Consider the following 418-nt stretch of genomic DNA (forward strand, 5'->3'; position numbering starts at 1 on the left):
CTAAAATACGCATTGTACTTTCCGTACTGTTGTATTGACCTTATGTTGGTACTACTCCTCTGACTATAATTATGATAGTATTTCGCGTGAAATTGGACTCCAAGTAGTACAATAAGACTTACTCTGTTTAATACTTTTTATAGCGAGATCGACATCCCACACCCTAAAATACGCATTGTACTTTCCGTACTGTTGTATTGACCTTATGTTGTACTACTCCTCTGACTATAATTATGATAGTATTTCGCGTGAAATTGGACTCCAAGTAGTACAATAAGACTTACTCTGTTTAATACTTTTTATAGCGAGATCGACATCCCACACCCTAAAATACGCATTGTACTTTCCGTACTGTTGTATTGACCTTATGTTGTACTACTCCTCTGACTATAATTATGATAGTATTTCGCGTGAAATT

The sequence above is a fragment of the Gloeophyllum trabeum genome (genome assembly GCF_000344685.1).
Source record: "Gloeophyllum trabeum ATCC 11539 unplaced genomic scaffold GLOTRscaffold_00011, whole genome shotgun sequence".
Lineage (NCBI taxonomy): Eukaryota > Fungi > Basidiomycota > Agaricomycetes > Gloeophyllales > Gloeophyllaceae > Gloeophyllum > Gloeophyllum trabeum.